Source organism: Neodiprion virginianus, chromosome 4 (genome assembly GCF_021901495.1).
Source record: "Neodiprion virginianus isolate iyNeoVirg1 chromosome 4, iyNeoVirg1.1, whole genome shotgun sequence".
NCBI classification, from domain to species: Eukaryota; Metazoa; Arthropoda; class Insecta; order Hymenoptera; family Diprionidae; genus Neodiprion; species Neodiprion virginianus.
Window position 1 is genome coordinate 25,397,470 of NC_060880.1, and position 9,945 is coordinate 25,407,414.

A 9,945-nucleotide genomic window follows, 5' to 3' on the forward strand; every position below is an offset into this window, starting at 1 on the left:
GCATAAATTAACGCCACGGCACTAGGTTTTATGGCTCGAACCGCAGTTTAACGCCTGCCTGAACTGCCGCTCGTTACACTAAACTAATTTCTCCGATGTACAATACACCGAATAACCGCGCAACCTGCATTCGAGTTTCATTTGATTCTTACGCGTATGAAAATCGTGTTGCGGGTCTCTTTCGCTGACGCTTGCAATTTTCGACGACATTTCACCTACAAAAATGCCACGCTATTTGGTTGAAAATGTGCAGCATGTTAATTACTGCACCTGTTGCATAATAAATCATGTTACGCGGGTATAATGTGATGCGAGGAATCGTAAGAGTTGCTGACGTTTGGAAAGTCGATCTGCATGCGTAGAAGTGAATCAGGAAAAGTTACTTTTTGAAATTAAAAAATGAGAAGATCAAGTTTTTTTTTGTTTTTTATTACAATAATCTGATTTTCCGTACGTTAAAAATGTAACGTATAACATACTTTTCCCATCTATAACAAGGGATTTCATTAAACACTGCGACAAATCAGCGAGCAATTTATATTTGGACTTTCTAACGAGATCAGAGCATTATACACGAGAATTGCTGGCAACTTTCCTGAAACAAGTTAACTTTCAATCGGTATCCACACCGGTTTGTAATAGAAGTCTTTAGATTATAAGCCACCTGAATCAAACTCGATCAGGGTAAAAAATAAAATCTCAGACTAGAGGCATGGAATTTACTGCAATTATGTACCTGTCTTTAGGTATATACCGTAAGGTATAAAGTTTCTCGGTACAAAATACTCGAACCATTGCGAAGATTCGTCGATTCAGATACGCGAGAGTATAAAATCATTTTGCGAAAATTTTTTACACCGACGTCTGTAACGAATGCAAACGAATATTTGAAAAAACCGAACGAAACAACGCGACGTAATTGTGCCCGTCCTCAAAATGAATATCGAAGAGAAATCTACGCGTTGAAAGAAGTTTGCTCGCCGTTTGGCGATGACTCGTGAATTAGTTTCACAAAAATCATTCATACCGCTCGGAAACGCGCTTCTAAACGTTAAAAACATAGAGTTTGAGCTCACTCAGCAAGATCCGAGGCAATGAACTCGAGCAGAGAGCTTCGGGCGGAAATGTAAATGCACCGATGGTAGGTAGCCTGTCTGAAAGTCCGATGCTTCCGATATTGACCGATTTCTTAAACGTATCGGGAAGAATCGGAGAGCCGCTTCGGCCAAGAAAACTCGGAGTGTATCGGTCAAGTGGCAAACAGATAAATATTTGCCTTTCGCAGCTGACCACTTCGCACAATTTCGTATCGAACATCCTTGGAGACGCGCAAACGCTTGCTTACTCGGTCATTTCAAAATGGCTGCAGGAAATTATACGAAACTCTTTATTCCTTCTTTTGCTGTAAGCGTTTGTGGTATAAACATTGTGCAGTTTTGTCGAACGTCTCTCATGATTCTATTGTTCACCTCTCGTTGCGCAACGGGCTTAAGGATCGTTTCCTCCTCTGGAACACGAAGCCAACCTTCGGCTTCTCAGTCTCTGGTCGCAAACTAACGCTGCCTCCGTTCCACCACGCTCTGAGTATACGGTTCTGTACGTTATAGCGGAGGCGGGTAGATAAACACACGTACAAGTATCCGGATTTGTACAGGGTGGTCCAGCTTCTCAGAGGAGAATACAGGTTCCATCGAGTCGCTATTTATTCCCGGCACACTGAACTTGTCACATCACAACGGAGAAAAATCAGATACTTGTTATTCAAGGTTCGCACCATGTGTGACTCGTTCTGATTTATTGAATTTAGTTATGGAAATATCAACGAATAAAATGATTTTGAAAAATCCACTCGATTGTGGTGGAAACTTTTAAAGTCGACGAATTTTGAGCCGAATTTTTTTATTCAGTTTAGTTTAGTTATTACGGTCTTCAACTTTTTCATAAATATAACGGTTTGTCGTATTATCGTAAGAGGAAATTTGGCAGGTCAAATTTAAAGATCTTCTAAACATTTTTTGGCAGGCTTTGAACTTGCTGTATGATTTGTACGATTCCTATTTTGAATGAAGGAAGATAGTCGTTCTGATGAGAAATTCTCTCGATTCTCAAATACGTCAAATATAACAACTAGATCGATTGTTGTTAATCTATAGATCGGAATGAGGTTCATAAAGATTGAACTTTTTAGCTTTTCGATTTTCAGCTAATTATTTTCAGAAACGATTACAGACTAACCTGAACCTGTATTTTTCTCATTCACGTTTAACAGCGATTTCGAATATTCAAGCTCAGACATCCCATCGATCCCATTTCATTCTTAATGATTGGCATAAATTCAAACTATCCCATACACGAAAACATAATTCATCAGGTAATTAACCGTCCATTGCATAATTTCGCGAAAATTTAATCAACGAGACGACGGTAATCGACTTCCTTTCTTCGGTCGTTAAAATTTGAATCCTCGCCGCTGAATTTTGTAAATCCGTGCGTGATCTCCAGAGGAAATTGATACTCTGAGCCACCCTGTACACAGCGATGGCATTATAACCCTAACCCAACCCAACGACGAGCTCACACTGCGCCCACGACTTGCAGCGGTGCAGCAATACAGACATCGGCAATGCACGGAGCGAGAATATGCTGCGGACGATGACGTCACTGCCGGTGGGGCATTGTTCTGCCGCACTTCGTGGAGTCTAGCGCGAGTTTAACGATCCTCGCGGCATCGTCGACGGAACCCGAGGGGCCCAGAGGCCGGGACGAAAAGATCCTGGCGGACGGCAGTCGCCTCCAACTTCGGGCCCCGTGCCCATGGGGCCCTCGAAGTCAGTCAGACGCAGCTTGGGTGGGTCGGATTACATTTCACGTGGGAATACACGGAGGCGACAAGACGTGTGGAAATAGGCATATTCTGCCGGAGAGAGATTTTTGGTTGTGGTTGTACCGCATGCACTGTTGAAAATTATTGGGGAATTTACTAGATATTTATTGAACAAAAGAGTTGGCAGTTTCCGGAATCAGGCTGCAAGTTTACAAATTCAGTGCAGCGACGTATGTTACTATGTATTTGTCTTGAAGCTGTGAAAATTTTTCAATTTACTTCGAATTTATTAAATTTGTTGTATTTTTAAATTGAATAAACAGTAAATTTATTGTGAATTCATCGTTCCGTATCCGAATAAAACTTCTAATAAAGCGTAGGAAGTTCCAGTCGGAAATTTTTAACAGTATGCGCTCTGTGACTGTTTTCATTTTTATACCATAACCGAATAATATGGTTCTGGGTAGAAAATTAAAATTAGGTTTTTGACTGTAACTAGAATATCTGATACGCATTGCCATTCTATTCGATCACTCTCTATAATATATAGCTCCAATTAAACTTTCTTACAACATATTTCGAGAAGTTGATGCTGTTGCAACAATAAATTGACGTTAAGACCTTGTTTGGCTGACAATGAACAAATATATAAATGACTAGGGAAACAGATTGAACGCTACAGTGACCAGAAAATGTGGTATTGGCAACCATAATCAGATTAAATAGTTACTTGTACTTCATTCTCTGGTAAGTCCAACAATATTTAAACCGCTACCATACCGATACCCATTTTTTATAGTCAAACTTTAAGAAACGAAATTCTTCTCACTGCGCAGAGACGCCCGAGTGTCGAGACTCGGGCACACATTTTTTTGCGGTCCTCGAGCCAGCGAAAGAACCCTCATATAAATTAGGTACGTGTGCGCTCAGTGACACATGTGCAAAACACATGGAAAATTGGTTGGTTGGTTCTTTTTCAAACTTGCAGCGACGACCCGTTCACAGCTCTCAGTTTGCACCCAGAGTGTGTCTTACCGTCAACGCTGATTGCCAATGGAATATTATAGTCCTGCATGAATGGCGGTGTAGGTACACGGATCGGTTTCGATCGGATCGGTTTCGATCGGATCGGTTGTGGATCGATTACCGATCGCAGTGTATATGCGTATCGTTTCGGGCAGCTCGTTATTCAATTTATTCTCGTTAAGTCACTGTCTGTGAATTAGGATGTGGAATTTGGGAAACCCAAATTGACGAAAGCAATGAAGGAACTAATTTATAAACAGACACTTGTGAAGCCGAGTTTTATTTAAACAGAACAGCGACCGTATCCTTCGATGTAAAATTGTCAGGGTTCAATATGTTTTACGTACAATGAACGGAAGTAAAAAAATGGTCAAATATTTTTTCGGTATAAAAATTGCTGGCGTAGAGTCATCTAGGATCATAAAAATAATATAAGGGACTACTTTTTTCAGATTAATTTCTATGGAATTCACCGAAAACTTGATTTGTCTGAAAACACAATACAGCAGAAAATTCACAGTTACTGCCGGTTAACCTTTTCCTGCTACCTCATGCTCCGAGTTTATACCAAAGCTACTAAATATTCCCGCTCAGCGTCGATATTATTATATTGAAATTCAATTTTCTTCAGATTGCGTAAAGTAGAGGGAAAAAAAAGTATAGAGGACCAGGTTGGGCGTTGTATATTTGTACCGACTTTCAGATGTCTCAGAGATCCTGTGACCGATGATATAATTAATATTTAAAAGTGCTGTAAGCATTGTCGCTTTGCTCCGAATCTTTCGTCCGAGGGAATGAGGAGCAGAGGCCAGTTTGTGTTTTTTCATACGACAAACCGGTTCCTATGATTTTTAACATTTCAGCCAACGGTGAGTGTGCGGATATATACGTCGTATACTGTATATATGCAGAGTTTTGTAATACAATATGCTTTACGGGCGATTTAATAATGGCCCTGATTTAGATTAGAATATATGATTTTTGTCGTAAATGTTGAAAATGCAGTTCTATCGATGCGCAAACCCGAAAAATTGGATTAAAAAACTAAAGATACTCGTGATATAAAAATTATCCCCGACTTCGCGAGTTCTCTTTCATGGCCGTTGGATGTTTGTACATCATACTTGAGGATAAAATCTAACGAGAACAAGGAATCTTGAATTATAACGTAACGCGTGAGAAGCCTCGAATCAGGTTCCTTGATTCTCGGTACGGAAAGGACTTGAAGCACTCGAGGACACTCGAGATTCCTCAAAGGATAATGTAACATATCCACGTATCGTAAGCATCCTGCGAGCCTTCAGCTCGGTTTCTCTCAAGAGTCAAGAGTCGAGTCAAGTCGCGATCGTGGGCCTTTCATCGTCACGCTTCGTTCACCGATTTTAAACCGATCCTAACCGTCTGCCCTTCCGACTTGCAAGGCGATTCAAAAATCATTCATTCATTATCCGCCTCGCACAATCCCTTGTATGAATTATACACGACTAATTTCTGCATCACAATGATTCCAACCATTGCCAGGGACTAGAATTAGCCGAGCGAATGATCGATCGTGTTGCGTATGATATTTCACAGGGTAAAAACTCACCTTAAAATCCCTAGATCCCCATGACACTGTATCACACTGTATATCACAATAAAACTTGGGTCCGTGGTCGAGCGGATGAATCGGTTAGTAAAAATCCTATTCGAACGTATCCACAAGAGTAAAACGTGACTCGAGAGACGAGCAAAGGGACCTTCCGGTGTCTCGGGTGAACTGAAATCGTCCTGAGCGCGGCTCGTCGAGCGTCGATCAGCCTTTCCGATGGAAAGCGGACTTTGGGACTTCGGCTTTGGGCCTTGGTAAGGGGCCGCGTTTCGCTTCGCCCGGAGATTCGTCGGCGGCGCTCGATACGCGCCTGCGCAAAACGGGTGAATTGTGCCTACAGCTCGCCCGGAGTTGCGCCGCGAGACGAGGTGGGAGTTTATTCCTATCCCAACCCCCGTGACGAGTCAGGTTCTCCGACCTGTTCCGTTCACCTGTGGCGTTGCCGTGTCGAGACTCTCAGGTGGCACCCGTCGCCTCGCCGGAAATTATTCCACATGCATGAAATCCGCATTCGAACCATGCGTCTCGAGCCCCGATTAGTCCGGTCGCATCACCCTCGACTATTTCATTCGCAATTCCCATTCTTCTTCTTCCTGCTGTTGTTATTGTTGATATTGCTAGTATTGCTACTTCCAGCTAGGCGAACGTCACGCAAGGAATCGACGATCATCGCAACAGACGGTGCAGAATTTTGAAAGGACGTGCTGACCCACAAAGCCCTGTCACACTTTAGAGCCGGCGGTTAAACGCGGTCAGATAATATTCATTCTTTGGGCCAAAGATGATCATCGCTTCGATCATCGCGTCGCACAGATTTTACGGGGAGTCTTCTGTTAAACTCGCTACTCGACCTGTTTCGTATTCCTTTCTATACGCGGATGTTTAAAACGTAGCTTCGGTTGCCAGTTTGCTGGCGTTGAATGGCGAGTTTGACAGAAGACACCTGATAGATGATACGGATTGTATGCGGAAAAAATAATTGGAAGCTCTAATGTCCCCGAGTACCGTTTAACGAAAGAAGACGAAGAGCGTAAGCCGTTGATGAACCGTCGAATTCACCCGTTCATTTCGTCTCGAGGCTCTACACTCTGCTGCGTTGACATCATCGCGTCGATGATAATGATGATCATAATTATACGGAATTAAGTAGCGCGTTGTACGGATTACGTTTTACCTACTTGGGTCCAGACAAAGAGAGAATTAGAGATGGATTTATTACGCTCTGTGCCTCGGCCGAAGGCAAATAATGCATATGCATGAATTGCGATAAACAATTGGTGAGGAGACTATCTTGAGTGAGTTAGTCTCCGTGATTAAATAGTCAGAATACGTACGAGTTGTAAGTGAAACTGGGATACAAAGTTTTGGCAAAGGAAGCGGACGTGACAAGGAAATAAGAAAATGTGTGTGCGAATTCAAAGATCGAGTCCTTGACAGTTTGACATGTCGTGACTGCACACTTCTAGTGATTGCTTCTGCTCATTTGTCTAATAGGATATTTTACATGTTGATTATACGTTTCATAAAATTACAAGATACTTAACGCTTTAATATTGCGATCCTTTCTCAGGCACAATGAATTGCAAGTTACAAATGTTCGTAAAATCTTTTCTGTTTTGTTTCTTTTCTTTGACATCCGTTAATAGATTACTGCAAGTATTGTAATTTTTTGATCGAAAGTAGGGTTCGCACGTATCGACATATGATAATAAAATTCTCTGATAAACAAAATCACGTATGTTAAGTTATTCCAGACGCTCTATTCCCCTGGAATGACATTACAGTCAAAATCTTGATCGATTTAGTTTGACGTTACAGCGATGCCCAACCTTCTCTGCATTGATATCGAACATTTTCGAAGCTGTTTCACTCTTTTTGTTCAGTTCACTGTCAGTCTATCCCTATTTCACGCCCACCCCATGAATTATGAAAAAGGAAATTTTCCACCCTGTCAGGGGTCAGGTACCCCGGGTCGAAGACTGTAAACTGTAGCCAGTAGAAACCATTCGTAGTACCGATACAGCGCATGTACCTAACTGTACAATTAACAGACTCATGAGTCACGTGAGGCGAACGGCGCAAGAGATTTAAAATGTGCATGAAGATCAGGTGAATGTATCGAAATACTGTAGTGCGCTATAAAAATATACGCTCCGGCACAGCTGGCTGAAATGTTAGATGGAAGTTACACATCCGTGGAAATAAAGAACCCGCAACGCAATATAAATATACGTACCCAATACCTATATTACGTGTCTGCTAGCCAAGGCGATTCGCCATAGGCACGATGTGCCTGTTTAGCGGGGAAGCATGTGTGTAACACAGGTGAATGGATAAGCTTCCGGATGTTCGGACGCACATCAGTGATCGTCCCGCGCGTAGAAGAATGGCCGAGGCGAAACACGGACACCTGCGCATCGCGATGCGTCAGTGTTACGCCATCTCGTCTAATCCGAGGTCTGCGCATGCGCCGCACATGGCGCCCCCGACGATCTGGTGTCGTAAGGGCCGAAGTGGGCGGACGTTTGGCGGAAACCGAGCGCCGCTGTAAACTCTGGTAACTATCGGCCGAAGAATCTCCCAGGCGAATAAATAGACGGCCGGTGCGTGCAGACCGTCGCATCGGTTAGTCAGATGCTATTTGAGCAAGTCCGGTCACGGCGTGCTGCCGGACAACGTTCGTGGAAACGGATGCATCGCCTTGCCGTACATGGCGCAGGCGTCGATTATTTTCATAACAGAAGTTTAGTCGTCGATTCAAAAGTGCAGGCAGGAATAGAGACGACGATTCAAGTATTGTCCCTACAGGTGATATCCTGGGCGTTGACGTGTTTATTACGACCGAGTACATTCTAATAACTTATTAAATTATCACTGAAATCTCGATCAGAATACGATCGGAATATGACCAGGTTATTCGGGGCAAAATATTATACCGATAAAGTTAATAATCACGTTCTACATGATTCAAGGGTCTGCGTTCATAACAACGGTTTTATGGTGGCAAGTTTCTTGGGGATGATCTGGTCTTCAGATTCCATCTTATGTAACTCACCTGAAGCTTATTAACACATACTGACAACGAAATCAAAATTCAGCTGCTTGGACAAATGCGGGATGCAACAGAATGCCAATTGTGATATTGTGAATGAGGCGAGGCGGTTTTATAAGCGACGCGATCGAAAGTGAAAATCGACATCAGACTAGTTTCCTTTGAAAGTGAATTCTCTAAATTCCAGCATTGCGTACTGCCAGTCCAGTATAGTGCATTCACGATCGTTAATACCAGCTGCAATGCGCAAGCTCCTTGATTTGCGTTGCCAATTTTATCGATCTACCTATGTACCCACGATTTCTCGGAAATAGACGCGAGGTTTCAATCTACAGCTCAGATCATTCCGGTGCAAAATTATAAATGGTATTAAATTTGCAATAATACTCTCAATCGAATTTTCACAAATACCGAAACCTTATATGTAGTGGTCTGGTGGAATAAGTTTTCAATTCTTTTACACGCAGAAACTCTCTTACCGCATTCATTTTTCATCAAAAAACAAATATGAACTTGACTAATATTGCAACCTCTATCCAATTTTATTGCATTCTGTCACTTCATTCAATCGTATTTTGTACTGCAATAAAAAAAAAACCTTACATCAATTACAAAGCTGGAGCGTTCTTTTAGTTTGCTTGCAGGTGAGAATACAATTTTTTAGAAATTTTAAGGCGTTTAAGTTTGTCAAAATGATCGGTATAGGGAAAACAATTTTCTTCTCGACAAAATTCGTCGATCGTGTCACACTCGTGTTTCGTTTTTGGGTTCTTTTGTAAAAAGCAAACATTTCGACATGTGGTTTCTCAAAGAGAATATTTTTCTAAGTAAAAATAAACGAAATATGAGTTGAGCGGGTTTTTGTATTAGCAGAGCCTTTGTGCTCCAGACAATTTTCAGAAATATTTTCGAACAATCGTTTTTTCAACAATAGCACGACGCGATGATATTGTATAATACGATAAATTGTATTGACGACGATTGATATGTAAAAACAAAGAAAATTATGACATTCTAATTGATAACTTCTGTGAAATTATGACAAATTGAACGCTATAAATCCGCAAGCGTATATTTACTTTAACACATAATTGAATGAGAAGTGCAAAGCTGTTTGAGCTGGGAAAAGACGTGCATTTTTTCGTGACGTCGAGACGCCGGCTCACAACGATTATTCCAGAGGTATTTCAGTCTTGTTTTTCCAAGTTGTTATGGAAGATCCGAGAAGGATAGATCATCGTTGACACAGACGCGGATGAATCAAATGGCATTGAAATTGAACTTGAGGTTCCGATAAGTATGAATTCCACAAAACTAATTCCACGCGTCGATAAATTTCTCATGCGTATGTATGCAGCGGCTACAGATAATTGCTCCTTAATTGAAATTCTTCCACGTCGCTTTAGGCACCTCTGGATGTACGGATTGGACGAACGCTATGCGCATGCAACA

At 41.8% G+C, this 9,945-nt stretch overlaps 1 protein-coding gene across 3 annotated transcripts in view; it reads right to left on the bottom strand.

Moving 5' to 3' along the window:
- LOC124302554 (titin homolog) overlaps nucleotides 1-5,677 on the bottom strand; it is a 45,694-nt gene extending 40,017 nt beyond the window's left edge. For 2 of the 3 annotated variants that reach the window (XM_046758833.1, XM_046758831.1), the window contains exon 1: nucleotides 5,439-5,677. The gene's annotated coding sequence lies outside the window, so the exon portion shown is untranslated. The remainder of the gene's footprint in view (nucleotides 1-5,438) is intronic. The other variant, XM_046758834.1, reaches the window with a different exon arrangement.
- Nucleotides 5,678-9,945: the final 4,268 nt, after the last annotated feature.